This window comes from Limulus polyphemus, unplaced genomic scaffold (assembly GCF_000517525.1).
Source record: "Limulus polyphemus unplaced genomic scaffold, Limulus_polyphemus-2.1.2 Scaffold4591, whole genome shotgun sequence".
Lineage (NCBI taxonomy): Eukaryota > Metazoa > Arthropoda > Merostomata > Xiphosura > Limulidae > Limulus > Limulus polyphemus.
The window spans coordinates 29566-29840 of record NW_013670201.1 but is presented as its reverse complement, the minus strand read 5'-3'; positions in this window follow the sequence as shown (position 1 = coordinate 29840).

Genomic DNA, 275 nt, shown 5'->3' with positions numbered 1-275 from the left:
TGTCTATGTGACAAAGAAGCTGGATGTGCAAAAGTGCAACTTTGTCATAGATTCTGCATCTCAGCAAACCCTTGTGAATATGAAGGTGCTAGATCCCACCAGAAGCCATACAGAAGCTCTGTGGTGTGACAGGATATTATGCAAGGTTGTGGGGACCAGTGTGGGTAACTATTGAGCTCATGGAAATGAAGGACAGACACAAAATATACTTGGCTGACATCGAAGACAAATGCATATTAGGATTGGACTACTTACTACGGAGGAAGTGTGTAATT